The sequence below is a fragment of the Pseudophryne corroboree genome, chromosome 4 (genome assembly GCF_028390025.1).
Source record: "Pseudophryne corroboree isolate aPseCor3 chromosome 4, aPseCor3.hap2, whole genome shotgun sequence".
In the NCBI taxonomy this organism is placed as follows: Eukaryota; Metazoa; Chordata; class Amphibia; order Anura; family Myobatrachidae; genus Pseudophryne; species Pseudophryne corroboree.
The window spans coordinates 130583885-130597342 of NC_086447.1; the positions used below are offsets into that span (position 1 = coordinate 130583885).

The 13458-nt window shown below is 48.9% G+C and overlaps 1 long non-coding RNA gene across 1 annotated transcript in view; it reads left to right on the forward strand.

Moving 5' to 3' along the window:
* LOC134909040 (uncharacterized) overlaps positions 1 to 13458 on the forward strand; it is a 261137-nt gene that overhangs the window by 210875 nt on the left and 36804 nt on the right. The gene's annotated exons all lie outside the window — the stretch shown is intronic.

A 13458-nucleotide genomic window follows, 5' to 3' on the forward strand; every position in this document is an offset into this window, starting at 1 on the left:
GTGTATATGTATACACATATAGTGCCTCTCAGAAAATGCTGGAATCCACATGGTTTCCGTCATTTGCAGCCGCCAGCCAATCAGCAGTTGTTACTGTGGAAACAGGACGCTGATTGGCTGTGACTACCCTGACTGTCAATCAATAGACAAGCTGGTATTTAGCACTCGCTAAAGGGATAATCTACTCCTTTCAGTATTCAGCAAACAGCGGTAAACTAAGCTGTTTGTCACTGTATCTCTCCATCAATAGATGGCGAGAGTGAAACGGTCCCCATTTCCGATAGTGGGGACCCAGCAGCAGCCATTTTGCCTTCGGTGAAGCCTTCCAGGCACTGCTTGGTCCACAACAGTGGTGGAATTGCCGCTAGGCAACCTAAGCGGTTGCCTAGGGCCCGCCGGGTCAGGGGGGCCCGCCCTTGTGTCACTGAGACACGCTGCCGCTCAGTCCGGCGGGGAGCACGCCAGCGCGGCTGTGTCTGGCGTGGCGGCGTATAGCGGACTTCAATCCAGCCGCCGGTTCTTGAGCCAATCGGTCCGCAAGTTCTGATTGGCTCACGAACCGGCGGCTGGTTTGAAGTCCGCTACATGCCACCAGCGCCAGACATAGCCGCGCTGGCGGGCGCTCTCCTCTCCTGACTGACACTGTCACACCGTCACCCTGCCTCACTCACAGCCACCCGGAGGAGCAGCAGCAGCAGTGCAGCAGCGGTAAGCAGCTGCAGCACTGGCTGCTGTGGGGGCAATTGTATACCTGGCACTATGGGGGCAATTGGCTGGCACTGTGGGGCATTTGTATGTATACCTGGCACTGTGGGGGCAATTGGCTGGCACTGTGGGGCATTTGTATGTATACCTGGCACTGTGGGGGCAATTGGCTGGCACTGTGGGGCATTTGTATGTATACCTGGCACTGTGGGGGCAATTGTGGATCTGGCACTGTGGGGGCATTTGTGGATCTGGCACTGTGGGGGCATTTGTGGATCTGGCACTGTGGGGGCATTTGTGGATCTGGCACTGTGGGGGCATTTGTGGATCTGGCACTGTGGGGGCAATTGTGGATCTGGCACTATGGGGACAATTGTGGATCTGGCACTGCACTATTGGGGGCATATGTCTGTGTATCACGTCCCATTTTAATTGGCCACACCCATTTTTTGTCGCGCGCGCCTTCCCTACCTCACAGTGGGACCAGCGGCATTTTGGCATCTCCCCCTGCTTACTGCAGCAGCAGGCGCAGCAGGCTCACACAGCTCCTCCTGACACTCAGAAAATGCTGGAAAACTGGTACAGGGTGTAGCAAAGGGGGAGAGCCGCTATTGTATAATCTGTGTCCTATACAGGACAGAAATCATAAGTGTTTCACTGTGATATAGTAAGCTGACAGCCTCACTGGGGCTGTATAGCTGGGGTGTGCTGGCCTTCTCTCTCTCTCTCTGTGTCTCCTCTCACATACAGTAAGGGCAGGCTTGCTAAGTATTACTGTCTGTGTGTAGGTCATTGTGATTTACTGTGAACATGGGTAAACACAAACTATGCAGTGTATGCCACACCAGATTCTCTCCCTTATCATCTGATTCCGTTTCATGTGAACGATGCAGCCAATTTTCACAACTCAGTGAGGGGGCTGGGGGAGAGGGCCAAGAGCATTCCTGGCTAGGGGCCCTTAAGAATATGATGTCTGATTTGTCATCACAACTCACTGCTAATGTTCAGATAACACAGCTACTACAACAGGCTGTTGCAGACTTAGTGGCTAGGGCAGATGTTACACAGCCCCCCCCCCCCCTCTCTGTCTCAGGACCACAATAGCGTGGTTTACCTGCTCTACTCTCTGATTCAGATGAGGATATACAGGAGGATGGGGAGGACATGGATCTCATTAGCGGGGATTCCGCTTCTGCTCAGGGTATTGAATCCCTCATTCTTGCTATACAGGACGTGTTAAAACTCCCACTAGAGGACGCTGCATCACAGCAGTCGTTTTTCTTTACACAAAACAAGCCTAATGTCACTTTCCCTGATTCTGCAGAGTTAGATGCCCTGTTTAAGTAAGCCTGGAAAAATCCAGACAGAAAATACCAAGTTTCAAAAAGATTTCTGCACACTTTCCCATTTGCTCCGGAAGGTAGGAAATTCTGTGAACCCCCCCGGAGTTGACGTATCAGTCTCTCGACTGTCAAAAAAGGCGGTGCTGCCAGCCCCGGGCTCCTTTACCATAAAGGACCCTGGGGACAGAAAAATACAGACTACACTAAAGACTATCTACACAGCAGCAGGTGTATCGCAAAGGCTGGTCATAGCGGGTTGCTGCATGACCCATGCCATTCACATGTGGGCTTCTCAAATCCAGGAGGGCCTCTCCGGGGATATGCCTCTGGTCAGTATGGTGACTCTCCTGAAGTACATTCAGGACACTACTTGTGTCCTGTGTGACTCGCTCAAGGAGATGGGCAATATTAATGCTAGGACTTCTGCCATGGCAGTGTCGGCACACAGGGCCTTGTGGTTGCGTCAGTGGACAGCGGACGCAGAGTCCAAGCGCAGCGTGGAATCTCTCATTTTCTGGGGATTGGCTCTTTGGGGTTGAGTTGGATTGTGGATTGCCAAAGTCACTGCAGGAAAATCCATGTTTCTCCCCTCTGGGGCCCCGCCAGCTAAGCGTTTCTACCTGGGGCCGTCTGTTCAGTCCTTTTGGTCTAACAGATTTCGATCTAGGGCCAGGGGTGCCTCCAATGCGGCTAGAGGCACAAGAGGTAAGACAAGAAGACCTGCAAACACCGGTTCTCAGGAACAGAGCACCAGTTCTGCTTCCACTTAGTCCTCAGCATGACAATGCCCCCCCACCCCTGAGGGGATCTCGAGGTGGGAGCTCGACTGCGTCACTTCAGCTGCATCTGGGAGGGTTCCTGCCAGGATACCTGTGTCAAGGACCTCATTTCTCAGGGCTACAAGCTGACGGTACTCCTACCCAACGGTTTTTCAAGTCCAGCTTACCAGCTTTGGAGGATACACAAGTTACATTGCAACAGGCCATCCAAAGGTTGGTCCAGGCCCACGTCATTGTTCCAGTACCAATACCACAGCAAGGAAAGGGTTATTACTCCAACCTGTTTGTGGTACCAAAGCCGGACGGTTCGGTAAGACCCATTTTGAATCTAAAGTCCTTGAACCCATACCTAAAGATTTTCAAGTTCAAAATGGAATCCTTGAGAGCAGTGATTGTGGGCCTGGACGTACAGAAATTCATGGTTTCCTTGGATATCAAGGACGCCTACCTTCATATTCCAATTTGGCCACCTCATCAGGCTTATCTGAGGTTTGCCCTACTGGACGATCGCTACCAGTTCCAGGCACTGCCCTTCGGCCTGTCCACAGCTCCAAGGGTATTCACAAAGGTAATGGCGGAGATGATGTTCCAGCTTCGGGTCCACGGGGTCAATGTCAATGTCAAGGGTCAAAGTTGTCCCTTACCTGAACGATCTCCTGATAAAAGCAAGATCCAGGGAGCTTTTATTGCTCCATATCGACCGCACTATCCAATTTATGTCACACCATGGGTGGATTCTCAATTTACAGAAGTCCCACCTGGAGCCAACTCAGCGGCTCCTGTTCCTGGGGATGTTACTGGATGTTACTGGATACTGTGGCCTGGAAGGTGTTCCTCCCGGAGGTCAAAGTGAGAACGCTTCAGGAGATGGTCCACATGGTGCTCAGACCTGCTCGAGTGTCTATCCATCTTTCCATAAGATTTTTGGGGAAGATGGTTGGCTCATACAAGGCAATCCATGGCCATGCCAGAACATTTCAATTGGATCTCCTGAGCAAGTGGTCCGGATCACATCTACAGATGCACCGGATGATACCGCTGTCACCTCAGGGGAGGATTTCTCTCCTGTGGTGGCTACAGTCCTCCAATCTCCTGGAAGACTGGAGTTTCGGGATTCAGGATTGGACCCTCCTCACGACAGATGCGAGTCTACGAGGATGGGGAGCTGTCACTCAAGGGGCTCAGTTCCAGGACAGGAGGTCAGCCCAGGAAGCCCTCCTTCCGATCAACATTCTGGAACTTCGGGCGCTCTACAATGCTCTGCTTTAGGCCTCTCCTCTGCTCAAGGATCACGCGATCCAAGTACAATCAGACAATGCCACAGCATTGGCGTACATCAATCGGCAAGGAGGGACAAAAAGCAAAAAGCAGAGCCTGCATGCAAGAGGTGTCAAAGATACTCCTGTGGGTGGAAAGAAATGCAAGAGCAACGTCAGCAATCTTCATTCTGGGAGTGGACAACTGGGAAGCGGACTTCCTGAGTCGTCACGATCTCCACCCGGTGGAGTGGGGACTCCACCATCAGGTGTTTCAGCAGATCATCAACCGATGGGGCTGCCCACAAATAGACTTGATGCCTTCTTGACTCAACAAGAAGCTTCACTGGTATTACTCACGAACCAGGGACCCTCAGACGAGGGCAGTAATTGCACTGACGTCGCCTTGGCCTTACCGGCTGGTCTACCTGTTTCCTCCAATTTCATTGTTCCCAAGCGTGCTCAAGCAAATCAGAAATCAGGGAATTGAGGCAATTCTGATTGCCCCGGAGGGCGCGGTACGCGGACCTTCTGGACATGTTCGTCTACCCGGACTTACGGTGACTTCATTTGACGGCATGGAGGTTGAGCGGAACATCCTAGCTCACAAGGGCCTTTCCAAGAAGGTTATAGCTACCATGGTTCAGGCCCGGAAACCTGTGACGTCAAAAAACTATCATCATATCTGGAGAAGATATGTCTATTGGTGCAAGGAACGCACGTATCCGCCTGCAGAGTTCCACTTGGGACATTTCTTACGTTTCCTGCAGGCTGGTGTGGATAACGGCTTATGTCTGGGTTCCGTTAAGGTCCAGATTTCAGCTCTCTCAATTTTCTTTCAGAAGAAATTGGCAGTGTTGCTAGAAGTTCAGACCTTCTTGCAAGGGGTGCTCCACATACAACCTCCTTTTGTGCCGCCTACGGAACCCTGGGATTTGAATGTGGAGTTGGAGTTTCTACAGTCCTCCTGGTTTGAACCTCTGATGATGGTAGAAGACAAGTACCTCACGTGGAAGACGGTGATGTTACTGGCCCTGGCTTCTGCTAGGCGTGTCTCAGAATTGGGGGCCTTATCGTGTAAATGTCCCTACTTGGTCTTTTACGAGGACAGAGCGGAGCTCAGGACTAGGCAGCAGTTCCTGCCAAAGGTTGTCTCTGCATTCCACTTGAATCAGCCTATTGTGGTTCCATCCAGTTCTGACACGTCTGCTCCTCCGGAGGCATTGGATGCTGTGAGAACCTTGAAGATCTATGTCAAGTGAGCGGCTCAGGTCACAAAGACGGATTCCTTGTTCGTGCTCTATGATGCGTAGAAAAAAGGTTGCCCTACTTCAAAGCAGTCCATTGCTCGTTGGCTTAGGCTTACTATCCAACAGGCCTATGTGTCAGCAGCCTTACCTGTTCCTAAGTCTCTGAAGGCCCACTCTACAAGATCGGTGGGCTCTTCCTGGGCGGCTGCCCGTGGAGTCTCGGCCTTGCAGCTATGCCGTGCTGCTACCTGGTCGGCGAAGAACACTTTTGTTAAGTTCTACAAGTTTGATGCCCTGGCCAAAGAGGATACCCAGTTTGGGCGGGCGGTGCTGCAGCAGTCTCCGCACGTTCCCGCCCATTCTGGAAGCTTTGGGATGTCCCCATCATACTAAGTCTCCCCAATATCCCTTATGGATGCTAGACAAAATAGGATTTTAATTACCTACCGGTACATCCTTTCCTCATAGTCCAAAAGGGATATTGGGCGCCCGCCTCAGTGCGTTAACATTTCTGCAGGTTCTCTTTTCTATGGTTACCTGTTCAGCTGTTGCTGTTGTTTTTACCAGCCGTTGCTGGTTGTCGTATGTTAGTGGTGTGCTGGTGTATAAATCTCACCACTCATTGTTGTTATGTTCCTTCTCTCATATATGTCCTTTTTCCTTCAGGCACTGTTTTACCTATAACTGCCTGTGGGAGGGGGCATAGAGGGGAGGAGCCAGCACACCCGGTGAAGAAATTCCATCGTACTAAGGCCCTCATTCCGAGTTGATCGCTCGCAAGGCGAATTTAGCAGAGTTGCTCACGCTAAGCCTACGCCTACTGGGAGTGTATCTTAGCTTCTTAAAATTGCGACCGATGTATTCGCAATATTGCGATTACAAACTACTTAGCAGTTTCAGAGTAGCTTCAGACTTACTCGGTATCTGCGATCAGTTCAGTGCTTGTCGTTCCTGGTTTGACGTCATAAACACACCCAGCGTTCGCCCAGACACTCCCCCGTTTCTCCGGCCACTCCTGCGTTTTTTCCGGAACCAGTAGCGTTTTTATCCACACGCCCCTAAAACGCCGTGTTTCCGCCCAGTAACACCCATTTCCTGTCAATCACACTACGATCGCCGGAGCGAAGAAAAAGCCGTGAGTAAAAATACTATCTTCATTGTAAAATTACTTGGCGCAGTCGCAGTGCGATTATTGCGCATGCGTACTAAGCGGAATTTCACTGCGATGCGATGAAAATTACCGAGCGAACGACTCGGAATGAGGGCCTAAGTCTCCCCAATATTCCTTATGGACTATGAGAAAAGGATTTACCGGTAGGTAATTAAAAAAATATTTTAGCAAATGATGGGGGTAAGACAATGGGTAGCAAATAGTGGTCCAGGAGTTGGTAGTAGGGCGAGGTTGGTGGCCTTCAGGGATCCGGATTGGCATCCAAAGGGGGTGCCAGGATGTGATGAGGGGGGGGGGACGGGGGGGACAGCGACCAATAATGTGCCTAAGGGGCTACCTAGTACCTGACCCTTAAATTCGGCCCAGGTAACAAAGGAATATTTGTTAGTATCATTAATTCTGTCAGAGGTGTCTTCTATTATGGACGTAAGTAGAAAGTACTGTACAGTGCACAGAAGAGAGTTTATGCATACTTGAATACCTCCGATCAACTCTAGGTGAACAGATCATTTCTGAATCTCGCACTACCTGAAATGGGCTGAAACTGGGCATCAACACACAAGAGATCTGTTTCATGGGCGTGACATGAGCATGACATGGGAGGTTCAGCTCTGTGTGATTTTGAGCCATACCCGCGGAGAAGGAAAGCCCGTTTCTGGAGGACCTCTTGTCCCTGGGATTGGTCTGGTGTATGCACTGAAACTAATGGTGGTATCAGCAGTGGGTGGGGCAGATTCTTGCATCACCTGAACGTAATCTTGCATTAGCATAATGTAGTATATCAGTCTACCGTGGCTTCACGCAAAGCCAGTCACTCCGTGTCCTTTGTAACATATATACATGTCATAGGGATGTATATGTTTGCGGCATCTGTGCTATCACAGAAAATGCTAGTAATAAAAGCCTATTATAGTAACGCTTCTGTAGGTGTCACGCAGAGTTGTTTTTCATTGCTCAAACTGAGCATTACTTAAGTTTTTGCATTAGGTTTAAAAGTGAAAAACTGCGACAAAGTTTCAGCTGTCATTTTTTCAATTTTGGCTGCAGTTCAGTTTAAGCAGATGCCTATGGGAATAATGTAATACAGTTTGTCACATCACTTTTATACAGTGCAGTGCGTTCCTTACATTCTTTTAGTTTTGAAATGACTGGCAACACGAGTGGCATATCTATAACTGATTCAGGGCACACAGGTCCATGAGAGATCCACCTACAGCAGCTTCAGAGTTGTGGACAGCAGTTTTGTTCTCTAAGGTGGTCATTCCGAGTTGTTCGCTAGCAGTATTCGTTCGCTGTGCAGCGATGAGGCAAAAAAACAGCACTTCTGCGCATGCGTATGTGGCGCAATGCGCACGCGCAACGTACTATTACGACGAACGATGTCGTTTTACACAGGATCTAGCGAAGCTTTTCAGTTGCACTGCTGGCCGCACAGTGATTGACATGAAGTGGGCGTTTCTGGGTGTCAGCTGACCGTTTTCAGGGAGTGTTTGGAAAAACGCAGGCGTTCCAGGAAAAATGCAGGCGTGGCTGGGCGAGCGCAGGGCGTGTTTGTGACATCAAAACAGTAACTGAATAGCCTGAAGTGATCACAAGGTTTTGAACTACTGTAGAACTGCACAAAAAAAACGTTGTAGCCGCTCTGCGATCCTTTCGTTCGCACTTTTGCTAAGCTAAAATACACTCCCAGTGGGTGGCGGCATAGCGTTTGCACGGCTGCTAAAAACAGCTAGCGAGCGATCAACTCGGAATGACCACATAAAAGTCCTCCTATCGGCGCCATCTTTGCCGTATTTGGAAAGATGACGCCAGGGTGGCAGACACCAGTGTGCCAGAGCCTTTGCTCTCTTTTGCGCATACGTCATCTTTCCAAAGACATAGCCGTAAAGTTGGCTGTACTGTCGAGATCACATATAGGGGTGCATGTGACACAGATTCTGAAACTGCCAATATACCGGTACTGAAGGGGGAACCACATTCAATGGTCAGGAGGCCCGCTACACACAGGCCTCTCTATCTGGTAAAATGCTCATGTACAACGCCTCTTTAAAGTCACTTCCCAACATAACGCAATTAATGGGGGACATTTTTGCAGTTACATGGAAACTGCGGTTACAGCTTTTCCGAGCTCAGAAAGTTGGACTACAGCAAATTTTGGAGAGAACTATTGCAATAGCTGCTTGTTGAATAGCCCCAATGCTGAAATATGTGGCATTCTGGTTTTGGCGGATTAATCATGTTTTTGGGTTTAATGAATGGGCTCCAATGTCTTGTACAGGAATTTCTCTGCACAATGTACTGTAGGCCCGTCTCAGGTTCAGTCGCAATTTCAGCACTTCTGCGCATGCTTGCATTCCAGTGTGCGCATGTGCAAGGTCCTAAACTGCAATCGCAGGCAATCGCAGTGTAAGACCTGGAGGGGTGGCGGGAAAAGGGCATCGACACTGCGTTTTTTGTGCGTCGATGCTCCGTTTTAGGGGCGTGGTCCGGACAATGGAGGCGTGTCTGGATCATTGTAGGGGCGGGCCGCAGCGGTTGTGTGATGTTATACGCAGCCGCTGCGGTCCAAAAGATGGCAGCCCTCCGACTACCTTAGTCATGCGAGTGCATCGCTGTATAGCGATGCACTCACATGTTGGAGGGGAAGGGGGGGAAACAGGACCCGGCATATTAAAGAAAAAAGTTGTAGTTTTGCGATTTTTCGCAAATCTACAAGTGAAGCTGAATTAGGCCCAGTGTGCAGAATTGTTATTGGAAAGTGTTGTTCTTATGGGCTATAAGAGGGTACAGGGATGGGGGAGCAAACATTTGGCATTGCCATTGCTGTGCCCCCTCCTCTTTAATCTCTCCCTGTCTTCTCTCAGTCACATTCACTCCCACTCTTTTATTATTATTCATGTCTTTAATTTATAAGACACCACAAGAGTTCCTTAGTGCTGAACAAACTGGCAACAAGGTACTGTGCATAAGTACACCCTATTACAGAACATACTGTATAAGTACACCCTAATCCAGCCTACACTGCTGGAATGGCCAGGAGGCTCCAGAAAATCGGGTGGCGCTCCTGGCCCCCCGGAGGAGTGGTCAATTCTCCCAGAGTTGGGTGAAGTGAGCTCACCCAGTGGTTGATAATGCGATTTAAGCTGAATTTCATCATCGTAGCCACACACCCTGCTGTACAATGTGTAACTGTGTATCTTGCAAAGCATGTTGCAATGTAAGAGATGCAAATACATGTATTATTTTTGCATGCAGGGTACATACTGCCTGCTTTTACATGCGCCCACAAATGCTGGACAGCTTTATTATGGGGGTAGTATGTTATGCCGGCAGTCAGGCTCACGGCGGCCAGCATACTGGCGTCGGGATCCCGACCACCGGCATACCGACAGCTGGACGAGCGCAAATAAGCCCCTTGCAGGCTCGCTGCGGGCACGGTGGCACGCTACGCACGCCACACTATCTATTTTCCCTCCAGGGGGGTCGTGGACCCCCAAGCAGGGAGAAAAGCTGGCGGTCGGGATTCCGGCGCCGGTATGCTGGTCATTGGGAGCCCGGCCACCGGCAAACTGAAGACCACCCCTTTATTATAATACAGCAATTTAGATTTGCGTTTGGCCCATTCTTGTCTACTGTCCCGGAACAGCTGAGAGGCTCCTGAAAATCGTGTGGTGCTCCTGGCCACCTGGAAGAGTGGATAAGTCTCCCAGAGCCAGCCACTATTGCCACCCAGCCGCTCACTTACTAAGTAAGATGGGCAGACCAGACAGATGATGACGTGATTTGCTCTGAATTGCGTCATAGTAGCCACGCCACCTACTGTACAATGCTGGTAATATTGGCATTGCATACTGGAAAATGTGGCCTTCATTACATGATCATGCAACGCCGCCCCCTGCACCACCCCCTTTGCACCATCATACCCCCACATCACCCCCTTTTAGCAAGCCCCCCCACCTCGCATCCCCGCTGTGCTGAACTGGCTGTCCCCTTTCAAAGCAACCAGAATGTCAGCAGCTGTGGTTTTGACGTTCTCCTCTCAAATCTATTCCTCTCTGCAGATTTTACACATGCCCTACTTGCAGTGCAACTCGGTTTTGTAAAGATGTAAACATATTTGCCCTTTTTTGTTTCCTCCCACCTCAGACTCAGATACACAATGTCCGTTGCAAACATGCAGGGGTAAATTTACTAAAGCTTCTAAAGCCAAGTACACACTGGGCAATAATGAAACGACATAGTATTCAACGATATAGCGCATACACACTGAACGTTATCATTCAACGAAAATGATCAGTGACGTCACCGCCAGCATTCCCGGACATGCAGCTCAGCCCGACATTAACGGGTTGAGCTGCCTTTCAGCTCAATATTGGTCATCGCTGTGGGAGCGCGCATCATTCATCGGTCACCAATATTACCCCCATACACACTGGACGATATAAGCCTAAAAAGTAAACGATAACGACATTTATGTCATTATCGTTTATTTTTGAGGCTGAATTCGCCCAGTGTGTACCCACTTAAAATGGAGAATTGGTGAAGTTACCCATAGCAACCAATCAAACGATGTCTATTATTTCTCTATTGCCTTTTAGAAAATGATAGACAGTATCTGATTGGGTTCTATGGGCAACATCACCAATTCTCTATTTTAAAAGCTTTAGTAAATGTACCCCGTATCCTCTAACCATAGGTTCTCAAACTCGGTCCTCAGGACCCCACACATTGCATGTTTTGCAGGTCTCCTCACAGAATCACAAGTGAAATATTTAGCTCCACCTGTGGACGTTTTAAAATTTGCCAGTGAATAATTAATACACCTGTGCACCTGCTGGGTTACCTGCAAAACATGCACTGCGGGGTCCTGAGGACCGAGTTTGAGAACCTGTGCTCTAAACAGTTGGAAGAGGCGTGCGGCCAGGCATAATAAAATGGCCTAAGGCTGGGAAAATGTAAAACCAGACCTGTTTGTGATTAACATTTGAAGTCCAGAACATAGGATACAGTCATGTTTTTGGTGGTCTGTTGCACTGTCATTCTGTCAGGACATGCTATCCCAATCTGTCAGGGAGGTAGGAGGTGTTCCACTACCACACACAATAGAGGTGAGAGGCATGAAAAAAAAGAAAAAAGAAAATCTATTTTTCTGCAAACAAACTCTCACAGGGGCATAACACTTTCGAGACCTTTTATGTTGGGAGGTATGAGGTCATATCTTTTTGTTTGTATGGCTATTTATGTCTAGCGTACAGATTCAAAGAAACCACAGACATTCCAATCTCTGGAAGATTTACATTTTCCACATCAGTGAGACCTCGATGACACCAATCTGAAAATATTTGAACATTCTGGACAGACAGATGATGCAGTGGGAAGGTCAAAGGGTACAAGGTGACGTCATTGCCTCGTAGTCTGCATCTTGTAAAGATGGTGTGAAAATGTGGGACAGTTATCAAGAAAGATAACTTCAGTTATTGGTTTCATTACTGGTAGTGCTAAATGTCATTATGACTTAAAAGTACATATAACCAGAAATACATAGGGTTTATGGGAGGGAAGCACTAACCCTAAAATGCAGTCAAACCTCAGAAAACGGCCATTTTCAGAGGTTTGCTACAATTATCATATTTATGAAATTCCAGGCAGCTCAATTTTTGGGAGTTGTGCCTGATAGGCAATGCCAGCTATAAATGGAGTTGCCTATAAAAGCCTATGGGCTTCATTCCGCAATGAGTCCATGGACAGGGATCTGCAGGGAGCCTGGGTCATAAACAACTGGGAAGTCTGGACATCGCAAGGGATTATAATTATCTATATAGTAATAGCAGAAGGACAAGATATATGAGTGACATATTTCTATGATGTCCTTGTCTAAACAGGGCACATCATATACCAAATTAAAGGTCTTGGTCTGTAGATTTGCAGAAAAATATTGTTGTTGTAATTGGTTGCATTGTTTTTGTGAAAACGTCTGCCTGCCATTTAGAATGCATCACCATTGTGCCCTGGAAAATGTGACAGTTGGCAAACTTTCCCTGCGCACCTGCTGGGTGGTCTGGAAACTGTGACAGTTATGTGCAGCCACCCACTAAGAAGGGATTTTTTAAATTTGACTCCAAAGGGGTAAAAAGGGGCAAAATGTTCTGCCCAGCAAACCTTTGCCTGTTGAATCTGGGCACTTCAGCTTGGTATTCTTATTTCTAACTAGCATTTGCCCACAGCTTCCCTCGCGTGGATGTCGGTTATTGCTCAGTGGAAAGGTATGTTTATAAATGAATGTTGACTCTTTCATGTATAACAGACAGTGATCCTATGGATTCCTTGGGGGTCATTCAGAACTGACCGTAGATGTGCAAAATTTAGCACATCTACTATCAGTTACTCAGACATGCGGGGGGATGCCCAGCATAGGGCTAATTTGTCCCGTTTGTCTGGCCCTACCCCCACCCCTGCACGGGTGTAAAAGCATCTCACAGTGGCGATGCTTTTGCACCTGCCGAGTAGCTCCCTGTCTGCGCAGCCTAGATGCCCTGGTAGTCGGCTACCTGCCGCATCCCGGGTCGCAGCGGTTGCATGTGACGTCACGCAGCCACCGTGACCCACCCCCTGCAGCGGTTCGGACACTCCTGCGTTGTCTGAACTGTGCTCCACCAACAGCGTTCTAACGCCGTTGGCACTCCCCCTCCCGCCCCGCTACTGCCTCTGCCTGTCAATCAGACAAAGGCGATTGCAGCCCTGAGATGCTTCTGCATCTCACTGGGCTTTACGGGGTGCGCATGCGCAGTGTGCCCGCTTTGAGAGCGCATTCCCCAAAGGGCTTCAGACTGCGAGTGTGAATGACCCCGCTTGTGCACTATTACCATTGTACAAGGATTTTAGGATTAACACAGTTGCCATTTCTTTTTTTATGCAGTCCGTTTTTTTTAAGAACTAACATTTGTCCGTGGCTTC